We start from the raw sequence: 13905 nt of genomic DNA, 5'->3' as shown, positions 1-13905 counted from the left end.
ATAAATAACAAACGAAACTGCTTCACGTGGACGGGGAGACCGGATAAAGACAGCTTCCGGTAGGTCGCGTTTGTGGGAGAACAAACAACTGCCGAGGGGCGAGGGGAAACGAGTGAGACCTGAGGGTAAACGGAACGCGTCGCGTGGTACTTTTGCACACGAAAGCTGCGGTTATTTGTACCGATTTTCATGAATAAATAAAATCGCCATTAAACTCGATTGGGTTCGCGCTTTTCGGCGCGCGGCCAGTTTTTGGGGAAAAGAGGGGCGAAAGTGGGGAGGGAAGGGCTTAAAGGCCCGTCCCGAAAAAAGAGATATGGCATCAATTTGTTTGGAAGCTCCCCACCCCACTCGGACCACCGGGGGTTTGTAAGGGGTTTTAAAGGAAGCGCAAGTACTTTGGATTCAAACATCGCCTCTGAAAACACCTGAGTAAAACAAATGTGTTTTCCCTTTTTCCTAAGCTCTGTTTCTTTTTTCTTGCTGTACGACTGATGAATGTTTGGGGAATCTGCGTTAGCACCCTGCTGAAAGAGGTATCTCAATTAGGGAGCTTATTTTTCATCGGTTTCGCAATCGTGTTTTCCTCTCCTTCGATATCTTTAGGTTGTTCATGTCGGTAAACCATTTGTGTTTGTGATTAACCTATAAAAGATGTTATAAGTAACAGTCTATTCCTTTTTATCAAACAATGGCCTAATCGTTTGTCATGTGTTAGATCATTCAAATGATCCTCCGTGAACAAATTTTCTTAATCTTACTTCAATTTGACGAAGAACTATTTATAAGACCCATAACGCCATAACTAACGTGTTTAGTGTTCATCTTAGCAAGCTTGAATTCCAACCAAATTCATGTTGCCTACCATTTGTTCTAATTATTTTGGAAGTAGGCTGTGCCTCAAGTGTGTAGTTGAACAACGAAACAACTGTCACACCACATGACGCAAGCGACAAATGTGAAAACCTTCAAAACCCTTGGCTATTAACAGCGTGAACCGTATTTAGGTGGGACATTGGCAAAAGTCTTAATTAAGGCGAAAAACTGCCATCAGCCGCAACCGGTCCGTTGCTGGTGTTGTACATACACTCGCTGGTAGTTTACTTTGTTTTTGTCACCAAAAGACAGCACACCAGTGACGACGACGGTGGTCTACGTCCCGGCTGGCTGGTATCTGTAATTATGGCAACAAGCTGTCATTGGTAGTGCACCATTGGACCTGGTCGTGTTGAGGATCTGCGGCTTTAACGGGCATCAAAGGACTCACAACCGTCCGTTGGAGTAGAGAGCGGGAGTGTGTCTCGATCTTTCAAACAGTAGCTGCGAGAGGGTGTCACAGAAGGCAGCTGCCGCTAGTTGGCACACTGGGCCATAATGAAGATGATCGCGTCGGGTCGAAAGTAGACGACTCAATGGGTACTGACTGACCGTGTGTTTCATTTCTTCGTTCTATTTTCAGGTACGTTGTAAGGTGAAGGATCTGCGAAAAGCTGGTCAGAATCAAAACCCCTAGGGACTCCCGAGGTGTGCCTAGTGTGCCGAGGTCAGGGCGGCTGTACCTTCTCAAGCACCGCTGCCTCATTAGCGATCGTATGGCAGTCGTCTTCCACCGTTTTACGGGCAAGTTTGAAGTGTTCCAAATGGTTTCCGGCGCGCGGAGAATCCAGCCAGGGGCTGGCAGATATATTTTGGCGGAATTTTGGGATAGAACGAGAGGCGGCGAGTCCCCCATAGACTTGATAAATTCCACACACACACACAAACACCGGCACTCCGTGCGGAAAAGCTATGACGCGCAATGGTTTCCGTTAAGTGAATCAATTAGGAAAACCATACAACCTCCTCTGCGTTGTATCACGTTACGCGCGCGCTCGTCTTTCGTCACAATCGGGCGTCGGGCATATGTACCCGCCGGCATGTGTGTTTCGTTGTTAGTCCAGCCTTCCATCCCGCCGCCCCCAAACCCCTCCGCGTTGAGCTACACAGATTTGGAAATGATTTATAACAGGCGCGTGAGTCCGTCCGTTTTTGTGGCGTTCACCTGGAAGGTAAACAGCATTTGGGCCGCATAATTCCGGTGTGGCAATAGGCAAACACAAACGGGAGGAAAATAAAAACCCGGTAGCGAAAAAGGTGTCTGCTATTCGTCCATTGGTACCAACAGCGTGTTCCGGCTTGTTCTCCCCCCGCAGACCGTACTGCGATGTGGTTTTGCGATGGAATGCCGATGGACGCACCGTAGGCTAGTGGTCTGTTTTGTATCCGTTGTCCAGTGTTGGTATTTAAAAATATTTGGGTGCGTCTGTTTCTTCTTCAAACACACTCGCCTGCACAGCGTCCGGCATATCTTCCCCGCGTCCAAGTGCGTTGGGCGAATTGACCGCGTTAGGAGAATTTGGGGATTTTGTCTGGTTCTAAATCTGTGATATCTGCTCTTAAATATCGGGAGTTGAATCATATACTTTTGTTGCTTGGACAATCTTAGATATCTACATTGGCTTGTCAAGGTTATTGATAACAGTTTAAGCGAGCTCGACATAGTCTTCAAGTTCTGAAGCAACTCTACCGGTACATAAATACTACCGTAAGATATTCAAGTCCCCATTTGTGGTGCTTCAAATGCCAATTGCTACTCGCTTTCTGTTTTCATTTCCAAAACGAAAGAACAAAGTCTACATAGTACCGCCGCCGTAAGCGTCGGTGTTGTTTTGTTTTGAGTGCCAGTCTGCCCGTGGGACTACAACTGTGGCCCCTTGGTTCTTGGTTGAAAACAATGGCGCGCGGTGTGACTAATGTGTGTGTGGCCCGGTGACGCGTTGTTGATTCAGCTGACGGTACCGTCGACGGTGCATTCAGCTGTTTTGGACACTTGTTCAGCACAACCGGGGACTGCCGGGGGGGGACTGCCTGTTCGGCGCTATGGCGTCACGGCTGGCACTGGCCCGTCGTCCCGGGAGTTACCCATCCCGCCCGAACGAGGTCGTCGCAAGTGTTTGCAAAGAATGCCCCGCTTGTTGGGTTGTCCCTAATGCAACTATTTGAATTGGGATGAAGCCTTCTGGTAGGTTCTCCTTCTGCGGGGGGGAAAACATCATTCTTCAAACATCTACGCACGTGTCGGTACGTAGCAATTATTCTAGATTCCTCTCAGAAGGTTCCACTGCGCGCCAATTGCCTATGTTTTGGAGTTCACCCAGGACTCGGGTTCATCAGCGTATGGCGGTGTGAAAAACGAAGATTTAATGTTCGTTCTCCCCGACGGTGAGCCGGGCTGACAGCGGCTGTCTGTTTGCTGGCAGGTTCCCGCATTACTTTCGCCGGGCGGGTCAGAAAGGTTGTACGATACCGCTGCCCCAAGCTCCAACACTCCTCGCCCGGTTTCGGTTCATCTTTCTTTCAGCAAGTCGAGCCGGCGATTTGTTTTCCACCGCCAACTCTGGCTCTGGACAGCGTCAAGTGGGTTTTGGGGGGATGGTTCGCGATTCACGGCGTGCGTGTGTGTCTGTGTAAGCTGCTGGTATTTCTCCACATCTTTGCTGGCTCGCTTCGAAACCGCTTGGGACAAAGTACGTTTCGTGAACCGATGGAATGGTCCACGCGAACGTTCTGAAATGCTGGTGAGCCGCGATTTTTCGGTACCGACGTCGAGCGTTGATTGGTTTTAAATGATGGAAACATTCCTTCATAATTGGTGTGGAGCCATCCCTTTCCAAGGGCGCCCGCAGACCAGCATCTCAGCATCATCCTCCGGCTCGTTGGTTGAGCGGGAAATAGAAAATCCGCTTTTGAAGGAATACATTATCACGCGACCTCGGTAGGCCGTGAGCTGCACCACGCCATCATCTCGATGGCGACCCCGTGGGGAGATTAAGCAGCCAGCATAAACCATGGCTTCGGTATGTGCGTTCGTCTATCGACAAATTCGCCGAAGTACGAGCGAGCCGCTTTCTGTGGGTCTGCGGCGTCGAATCGAGGCCCAAAATGCGGGCGCCACAAGGATGGACCGTCGTTTAATGCTTTACAATAATTTAGAAAAGTTTAACATAAACCTCTTCGGATATGCAACATTCAATTAATTGAATGTTTTAAATTAAATTTGTAGAATTTAGCCATTCTATCAATGTTCTATGAATATCAATAAAACTTTGGATATAAGAGTATTTGTGCTTCATTTTAAAATCATGCCAAACGCATTTATTTTCTTACGAGCTGTTTTATTCTCTCTTTTTCATCTGCTTTTGTTTATAGATGTAGTTAAGTGTAGATTTACGTTGATCAAATTTTAATAGAAACAAATAACTAGCGCTTTTCTTAGCGTTTATCTTGTCTTGTTTTTAACTTCACTTCCATTTGTGTTACATGAAAATACAGTAAGAGTTTAAAATTAGCTTCTCTTTATTTGTTTGTTTTTAATTCGTTTTAACATGATGTTGTCACTTCTTATGCGACGTTCTTCTGACGGTTTAGTTCTTCTGTCACCCTATCCGGAAAATCGCAAAAATGTATCACTTTTTATTCGAAGTCGTATGGTACGGGGCGGAACGTAAACATCGATTTCCAAATTTTGTGGTCGAACGCGAATGCTGGAATCATGAAATCGGTCCTTCGAATGGGATTGGTTTACAGCATGCGGACGCGATGTGCCAAAATAACGTCCCACGGCTCACGGGGTGGGAGAATTTCCCTACCATCCATCCATCCGACAGCCGGTGTTCGATTGATTTCGCCGGGCAGCCGGACTCACTCCCTCGCATGCTGGCGGAAGGCTAATGGGGCCACATAAAGTCCGAAACATAACCATCTATCGTAAAAAGACAATATGGTGGTACGGGACAAATTTTTGGACAGCCTTCGGGCATTTTTCCAACCCGACCGAACCGTCGCGCGACGATGCTGCGCGCTTCGGAAAACCGCCCCACCTTTCGTTCGCGGAAGGTGTCCGTTTATGGTCCCCATAGCCCGCAGGTTTTATGTGGCACAGATTGATCCAATGGATTTCCCCCCCCCAACCCTACCTCTCCGCAACGGCTAACGATCGGAGCGGCGTGTTTGATTTTCCCAGCCTTCGGTGAATTTTCTTCGGAGGAGGAAAAAACGGAGGGCCCCACCATTGCGTGCGGCGTGTGTTTGCTCAGGCAAAAGGAATAAAATCTCGTCGAACCCAACACCACGCAACATGGTACGAGTGATACATTTGTCCTGGGAAATCCTCAGTGCGAACCGTGCGTCATAAATGTATCGGACATAAATTAAAAACTTCTACCCTCGTGTGTCTTTATTACGGCTTTTAACAATCTTGGCCAGTGATTTGTTTCCTGCGGGGGGGCACCAACCTAAACGGATGCGTTTGGAGGGATTGTCGTTACCTTCGTTTTCCGGGTAGAAGACAAAGAAACAAACACAAACCCCTCAAACTACCTGTTTTTAATCCTTCAATTTCTGTATCGTGCACCTGATCGTGTCCTTTCTGACCTTTTTTTTCAATGTTCCCCGCGAATTGGAACCATAATTTCCACGCATGCCACCGGGAAAACAAGTTAGAAAAAAACCCCCACGACTGTCATTTGCCATGCATTGGTTTTATCGCATATCCTTTCCGTCGTTTGGGCGCACGGTTGAACATATTTAGGGCGATTTGTTTCTGAACCCATCAAAAACATGCAACAAGAGTTGGGAAAAAAGACAACCGTTCGTTTGGGATCGTTAGTGGTTAACGCAAGGGGTGGAGTGGGGGGGAGCCACCCGGGAAAAAAAGAAGAAATTCCATCGGATTGTGCACACAACATGATTGTTAAACCCATCTGTACCGGATTTCGCTCCCTTTTGGCGAATAACCTTTTGCCACCCCTCTCCCCCCGCCACAAACGCACTTGCTCGCGGAGATGACACCCGGGACAATCCGTTGGCCACATTGGCCTGACATAAGGAGCATGGGGAACAGTGGAAAAGATATTTAAAAAAAAAGGAAAAACATAAATACAGAGTAATGGAGAAGGAAAAAAGTACTGGGAAAACGCTGCTACTAACTCCTCTCCTATGGAAAACTCGTGTCTGTACCGTGGCAAGAAAAGCTGGTGCGATGAACCGAAGAGAACGCACCGAGTGAGAGAGAGAGAGAGCAAGAGACAAAGAGAGAATGGTGGGAAAAAGGAATGAAGAATGAAATTATAAAAACATGTCACAAACAGACGTAACATTTGGTTTTTAATCTAATTTCAACGCGCTTTTCCTCGCGTTTTGCACCCCCCACCCCTCCTCGGGCCAAGGAGGGTGTCCCCTACTTTGTGTGAGGATATTTTCCTCCCAACTCCTCTGTTCCCACCCCCAACCCCCGTCGCTTTTGCGTTGAACAGTTGGCGTGCAGACGAGATCGCATTTCCACGCCGTTCTACGCCGGTGGAAAGTGGGTGTCTTTCGACATCCTGGCGGGTGTATGAGTCTGTGTGTGTGTGTGTGTGTGTATGGCTGAGGATATTATCCTACTGAATACGCACGCATCCCGCGACACCGGCGCGCGCGATAGTAGACGAAATGAAATCCTACCGGTTTCTGCTTTTTCCACCGGGGGGTTTTTCCACTTGCGGTCGTATCAGTACCCCACGAAAGCACCTTTTCACCCCCTCCCCGCACCGAAACCACAAATGTCCTGGCCGCAAATCGAGCATCCATTTTTTTTTTGTATTGTAGCTCTTTCCTCACCCGCTTTTCGCGCGAAAAGCCCCTAAGGATGCGAACGATCGGAATCGGAAAGAACTCATTCCCTTGCGCTTCGTCTGCGGGAGAAAAAGGGGAGTATGCATTTATGCTGCCGAGGAATGTCTGCAGGATGTATTTTTTTTTGTGCATGCTGGTTTTGTTTTTTTCATTATAACATTTCTCCCATGTTGTTCGCACTTTCGGTGCATTCTTTTTCCCGAGCAGGGCGAGGCGGAAGGTGGTAGTTCATTTCTTTCTCTTTGTTTCGCTCGTTTTGGCGATGACAGCATTGCAAAACTAATTTATTCCTCGCGGCACATCATGCACCGCCAGGATTTTTGCATTGTTTCACAACGGGGGACGCGAAATGTTTGCACATGAAAACATAATCTTCTGTCAAGTTGCAAGTGTTAAAGTAATTATTTTCAAAACAGAGAAAAAGCACTAACAATTTAATTTTAAAAGCATTAAGATTCCATTGTTATGCAAAATAATGTTTGGCATGATGTTGTAACAATGTTAGTTACATTCTATAAAATTTAGTAGTGCAAAATGCATAATGACGGAATGTTTCCTTCTTTTTTTATACCTAATTTGTTGTTAATTGTTGTCAATGATGCTTTTCTTGCTACTTTTGCATTTTTGGATCAAATCTCCTCTTTATAAAGTAACATTTTTTGATAATCAGTTTTTGATTTCACTGAGTTTAAATGTATTGCAGATAATTATTGTACTGTTTTACTTCATATTTTGAATTTCCCTTTTTTGACAATGGCAAATTTTTCTTGCATTGTTAAATTGATTTTAATTCATTTATATTTATTGCCTGCTTCACTTTTTTATTTTCTTTGTTTGAATTTAAATTAAACTTTAACCAACCCCAAATCAGTTTCCGATTAGTAGCAAACTTTTTGTCTTCACTACGTCTTCACTTACGTCTGGCGTCTTGGAAAAAGAAAAGTAAAGAAAATCCAACCCGTTCCCCTGATGAAGCCCAGACCAAGCCACTTCAGAACCTCTTACGAGAATCATCTGTTGAATCTTCCCGAGTAGCTGGCGTTTCTCACTCTCTCTCTCTCACTCGGTTCCGTTTTCCCGACCGACGAGTCAAGAGCAAACATGATGCAAATGGCATATCGTTTTGCAATCGGGACGGTGTTTTTTTTTTGAAAAACTACAGACGCACCTCTTTCGCCGTGCCGCGGGCTGGATATTCCGGGAGGGTGGGAAAATGGGTTTTCAAACTACGCAACCCCTCGGCCGCTTGTAAGCCGGTTGAGTGCCAGATTGAGTGAGCAACCGAGGGTGGACAGAGAAAGAGCGAAGAGATGCCGAAAGGATTCCCGAAAAAATAAAGGGAGGGAGGGAAAGAAAAGCACACCAAACGCCAAAGTTGAATCCACTCGAAAATACATATTTAACTCGCACGATAGAAACCAGAAAAGTTGTCTGGCCGAGAGATAAGAACCAGGCGGCATTCGGAGGAACTTCAAGAAGGAATTGAAACAAAACAAAAACGAAAAACAGGAAACGGCAAGCACCGAACCCTCCGAAACACAAACGAATCTTTAACCGACCGGCCCCACCCCGGGGGAAAAGCGTCCACGTGGAGATTTTCCTCCCGGCGTCTTGCTGATGTTAATCGTCGGAACGATTTCGGGAACGGGTTTTCACACAGAATTCCCTCCACTCCAAGCGGTGCGTGGTTAGTTTATTTTCTCCAGCAGTGAACAATTTACTGCCTTTCCCCCTTTTGCCTTGGCTGGTGGACTTTCACCCGATAGGTTTCCGTGTTTCCCACGGGCTTGGCACGTGCTTATTTGGGAGGATTTTTCCGGTCACAATTATCCTCCATCCGTGCGATTTCATAAACAAAAGGTGACGAAATCGGTTTGGACGATATTAAACAAGATTATCAAAGGCATTAATTTTACATTCATTCATTCATTCATTCATTCATTTGTCAATCATTTTTCTGTCAAATTATTTGTCATGATCATTTCAAAATCAAATCATAAACAAATGTAAGTTTTCTCCCCGAAATACTTCACCTGCAATGGAAGTAAATAAAGAAGAAAGTAATTGCGACACTCTTAGGGACATAAAAACCTATTTCGGTGCAAAATAATTGCAAAGAAACCTAAACACCTGCGAAAGTACATTCCACTTAGAGGCTATGCAATCTAAGGGACGCCAGCTTCAGGCGGAAAAAAAGAGAACTGTGTGAAATTTTCCACATGGCACCCCGAGGCGGCTCCCATTCCCCCCATTCCGGCCGTAAATTGGCTGCTCCGTCAGCAGCTGCGGACGATTTGGCTCCCGTATTTTAATGCGTCGACCGTGTATCGAGTTGTGTGGTGCGAGGAAAAACAGAACCGAAACCGACAAGAGGGCGAAAAAGCAAAAAAAGTGGAACCTCCCAGCTTGGGATCCGCAAAATCGGCCCCGAAGTAAATCGATCATGAACCGGGGGAGTGTGGGGGGGCATCCAGTGGCGCATACCATAGCATCCGTCGAATCGGAGCGTGTAACATATGGTCATATGTGTCACCGCTTCAAATATGTTTATTTAGGTATTTTAATCATATGGTGTCAGAAGGAAGACAAACATTATTTTCCTTTATCACTGCAGGACCCCGCCCACCCCGCGGGAGGGTTGGCAGGGTGTGGGGGTGCTTTTCCGACACGGTGTATATCTGTCCCTTCTTTCGGTTCTCCCCACCCTCTCGTTCTCTCTTGCTATGGCGTTCCGTAAAAAGGGCACGAACGTGGTTTCGAAGCTAGCCAGCCGAGGACACAAATGTGGCACACATTTCAACCGGCGTGTATTTTTCCTCCATTTTCCCGCCCCTTCCCCACGCCCGCTATTTTATTACCGTTTTTCCTCCATCGGAATCCTTTCCTTCCCCCCGCCGTCTCTCTAGTAGAACAGCATCGGCATCCTTGCGGGTTGGCCAGTTGGTAATATAAGGCAGGATCCCATTTCCGGTCCTCGGTAAACATGATTGAAAAGGCAAAGGGATCGCCTCCCACCATCAGCTGGGTGGACATCGGCAAGTCCCGGGACGGGTTGGGGTCCGTCGAGGACGGCGTATGCTAAGTTTGGTACCGCTGCTAAGTACAACGGTTTTGCGGCGTGTGGCACCGGTTCGGGTTCGGAGTGGGTTGGGAAATTGAAAACAAACGCAATTTTTGCCGTAGTTAACTCGAACTCGGCCGATAAGTGCGAAGGATTGTTTGAGTTACACTCTGGCCCCTTTTTTTATCCAGTTCCCTACGTTTCTACCGAGTGACTTGCCGATTTAAGTGTCCTGTTTGTAGACGTCTTTTTTTTTATTTATGCCTAAGTTGTTTAGGTCGTCCTGTGTACACAGGTTTTTCCCAGTGAAACCCTTTGTAAAACCCAGTTTGGTAACGTTTTAAAATATTAGTTTAAAATTTTTAACTAGTTTTAAATAAAATGATATATTTCATGAACTTTTGTTTCCTCAATAATAAATATTTTGCAAAAGGATATGAATCGTATGAATTTTGGGAATAATGTATTTTTCATTTTTTAAAATACTCGCCTTGTGTAAAATGTTACATTTTAAGGGTGTCATACACTCGTTTCTCTTTTTTAACGATCTGCAATAGGAAAAGGATCGTTCTACTCTAGGAATCTTGGGAAATAACAACACATTGTAGACAAAACAGTCACTTCTTTGACATAAGCCTAAGCCAAAACGGATGACGGCAATCGACGAGTCCTTTACGGGTGGATGCCATACCGCTGCCAGGCGGTGACGCGTTTGCTTGCAGGGCGTCAAACTTATTTTTCCCGCCACAGCACATGCGTTTTCCAGGCTGCGTTTCGAGTGCAAACTGTGTAAACCAAAACATGTGCGCCGGATGAAGGAAAACGACGGTGAAGACAGCCAACAACCAACCGGGTTGGGAAGAAAAAAAAAATGGTCTCATTTCGGTGAGAGTTGTTTCTAGACACACACACACACAAACACAATGGCATGTGTTGCACATGTGGGGCAGAAAAGCTAGACGTTAGACTGCTGCTTGTACGGCGGGAGATCTACAGCCGCATGTTGCATTAAACTTTCTCGAAGGAGTGAAACCAAATGTGACACCGCAACAGTTTCCTCGGTCGGTGGGCAGCGGGGCGATTTGGTTGGGTGGGGTGAGGGAGGAAAGAAAACACTGCTGGCTCGCAAGGATTAATAGAGGGAACCACGCCACACCGCTTGCAAACGGACTCAACTCCCAGGCGCTCCGATCCGTTCGAATCTTAGACGAATGTGAAACCCCCGCGCCAGACGGAGAGGGTGCATCGAAGGGTGCAGCGAGGGTGCGCGGGACGAAGGTTGAGGGTGTGATGTGTACGAACCATTACGAGGACACAAGTGTTTGTGATGGCGGTTTGTTGTCGTTTGTTCTGAACGGATTGCAGCGGTGGCTGGCGAGCGTGCAACTGATTGGGATTTAAACTTGGTCGGTTAAGGGGGGTGGGGGGTGGAAGGAGGACGGTTGTGAGAGGGGAGGGGAGGAGGTTGTTTGTCCGGGGGAGAAAATGCATTATCGAAATGTGTTAGCACCTTCGCTAAGCGGTCTGTGTTGCAATTTCCTGCGATAACATTTTTCCACAAAGTTGCTACATTTTTCTCTAAGTTTTCACAATTACAAAACAAACAAAACATATAAGAACAAGATAATTTAACATCTAAAACAAATCTTTATATCTTCATATGTATACGATGGATAGCAAAACAAGAGCAACTAAATCTTAAACTAAATGAACTGCTAAAAACACATGAGAACATTTTAAAAACGTCTAATCTCTCATATCTAAAACAAAGCTTTATATTTTCATATGTATTCGATGGAAAGCAAAACAAGTTCAACTAAATCTTAAACTAAATCAACTGCTAAAACCACATGAGAACATCTTAGAAACATCTAAACTCTCATATTTAAAACAAAGCTTTATATTTTCATTTGTAGACGATGGATAGCAAAACAAGAGCAACTAAATCTAAATCTAAATCAACCGCTAAAAACACATGAAAACGTCTAATCTCTCATATCTAAAACAAAGTTTTATATTATCATATGTATACGATGAATAACAAAATAAGAACAACTCAATCCAAAACTAAATCAACTTCTAAAAACATATGAGAACATCTTTAAAACATCTAATCTCTCAACTTTTCTAAAACAAGTAAACCAAATTGAAGAAAAATGAAATTTAAAACAATCTTTAAAGGGGAAGGAAACGGAACCATTTTTTTTTAAATATTGTGAACGTGAACTAACACAAAACAACACAGCCGGCAACAGGCAAGTAAAAGTGCTTAATTGGCGCTGTTTGTTTAAATCAAACGCTTCGTTTAGAATGTGTGTACGACGGCGGAACCTCACGCGACTCGGTGTCCATGGCCCCGAAGGGGTTTTCCCTCTTCGGAGACGCTATAAATAACGCCATCAGCTTGAACGAAATGGAACGTATCGGTTCAATCAGTATTCGCCGGCACAGTTCCCGTGCGCGGGGTGTGCACAGCTGCCAGCATTCCAAACCATATGCTGGTCTGCACGTGGCGTCTCATGTTCTCGACGCCTTTTTTTTCTCTCTCTCTCGGGTTTTGTTTTCCAAATTCCGCACATCGTAGACGAAGTGTAAATATGTGTACAAGTAGGAAAAGTGAAAAAATAAATCTCACATGGACTGTTGTTTTGACCCGGGGGATTGCAGATAAGGGGAAGGTATACCCAGGGAGGTTAATGGATGTTATGCAATCTTGCAAATGCTCCAAAGATGTGATAGAACTGCTCTGCAGCTTATTTTTCCTTTGGGTCAAGTTGAGGAATGTTTCAAGAGCTTTCGTATAATTGACAAACCCTTCTTTCTGTTCGGCGAGAAATCTGTTGCTGAACGTAATATTCTCCATTCCCGCGCGGAGTTATCTGGAAAGCACTCGGTTATCGCCCTCCAGACATCGGTGCTTCTGCTGTCTGGCGGCATCATCACCAGCAGCCCTTTATTCTACTGCTGATTCTGATGATGGAAATTATACGCCTCCAGTCGTGCATGCGAGAAAAGAAAACCCACCAATCGGTAATGCAACGGCGTTCTTGGTGACAGCGACAGCGACTCCCCCGTAATCGACTGCCATCGGCCACGGTCTTCACCGTCGCGTTGTCGATGCCAGTTCCGCCTGCTTACTTAAGGAGGATAACGCAATGGTGGAAGGTGGGAAAATGTCACCAGCACAAAACCGACCGGCAACAGGCAAGCAGAGGCCCTCTCTCTCTCCCTCGCCTCAACCCGCTACACTCCAGCAAAACTTTCGTCCAGCATGCGTGCGCCGCGGACGCTAAACTCTCTTCCATCGGAGCCGTCAGGAGCATCGCCACCAAACTTCGAGCCATGGATTCGAGGATTCTGTCCCGTTCCCGGGGGGGTTTTTGCGGCCGTCGTGAGGGGGTGGATGCGGTGTTCGAGGACGAGTGTTTTTGATTTCTTTTGTTTCGACCATCTCTGGCATGTTTCGAGTGTGTGTGTGTGTGTGTGTGTTTGTAACTGCTGGAGTGTACCCTTTCAAATCCATATTTTCCATTTCACAGTGTTCTAAGACGAATTGATTTTAAGAATAAGAGATGCATTTTAAACTGGCCAGTTTTGTTCGATGAGAAAATGCAAGACGCTCTCAAAGCGCACTGAAGCAATTGATAACAAAACCGTTTTTGAAGCGGAGAATGAACAAGCGTTTCCGTAGTGTAGCGGTTATCACGTCTGCTTCACACGCAGAAGGTCCCCGGTTCGAACCCGGGCGGAAACAGGAAAACTTTTTTTTATGGTTTTTGTTTGTTAAAATCGTGTTTACGTGTAAATCTGTGGCAACAAATTTACTCCAAAGTTAAATTTTACTAAAGTATCTTAATTTTATTTGAGATTATTCATATACGATAGGACTGTTTATAAATTTCTAATATTATCATTTAATATTATTCTATCAATTTTGTGATATACAAGTAGTATTTAGTATAATTAGATAGAAATAGATCCATTCATTTCTAAAATATTTCTAAACTGATTTTCAACACTTCTGTTTTAGTGGCTACTCTTGCGTCACACTTTGTTAAGGAGGGTTTTATTTATGTAAAAATTGATTAATCCTGATTTTCCGCCGCGATAGGCGATGCATCCTTACTGTC

The 13905-nt window shown here is 45.4% G+C and overlaps 1 non-coding gene across 1 annotated transcript; it reads left to right on the top strand.

Annotated features, from left to right (window-relative positions):
• Positions 1-13456: 13456 nt before the first annotated feature.
• On the top strand, positions 13457-13529 carry Trnav-cac (transfer RNA valine (anticodon CAC)). Its single transcript has one exon. It is a non-coding gene; the product is annotated as a tRNA-Val (tRNA).
• The last annotated feature ends 376 nt before the right edge of the window (positions 13530-13905 follow it).

This window comes from Anopheles ziemanni, chromosome 3 (assembly GCF_943734765.1).
Source record: "Anopheles ziemanni chromosome 3, idAnoZiCoDA_A2_x.2, whole genome shotgun sequence".
In the NCBI taxonomy this organism is placed as follows: Eukaryota; Metazoa; Arthropoda; class Insecta; order Diptera; family Culicidae; genus Anopheles; species Anopheles ziemanni.
Note: the sequence above shows the minus strand (reverse complement) of the source record. Positions and strands in the feature narration are given on the sequence as shown.